We start from the raw sequence: 358 nt of genomic DNA on the forward strand, positions 1-358 counted from the left end.
TATACTAAGCATGTCAAAATTAATCAAAAACTCATTAATTAATAAAGATTAATCTGACTTTTTCATGCATTTTAATGCAAAGAAACACCCACTGTACTAATATGTCTAACATTTATAGGTCATTCACTGATTGTTGTCTTTTAGTTCCAGTAATATAAACAAAATATTTTTTGTCAAATTAAGGAATTTGAATTAACAAAAATAAACAATTCACTTGTTAATTGATTAATTCATCTGTGTATTCGCACTTGTTTTGATTAGGATCCAAATATAAAGTCTACCTTAGAAGTGTTGAAGTACTTTATTACCTGTTTATACAGGAATGTTTGTTGAACTGTAACTTCATGTCACCTGACAG

Source organism: Cynoglossus semilaevis, chromosome 17, assembly GCF_000523025.1.
Source record: "Cynoglossus semilaevis isolate Cse_v1.0 chromosome 17, Cse_v1.0, whole genome shotgun sequence".
Taxonomy (NCBI): Eukaryota; Metazoa; Chordata; class Actinopteri; order Pleuronectiformes; family Cynoglossidae; genus Cynoglossus; species Cynoglossus semilaevis.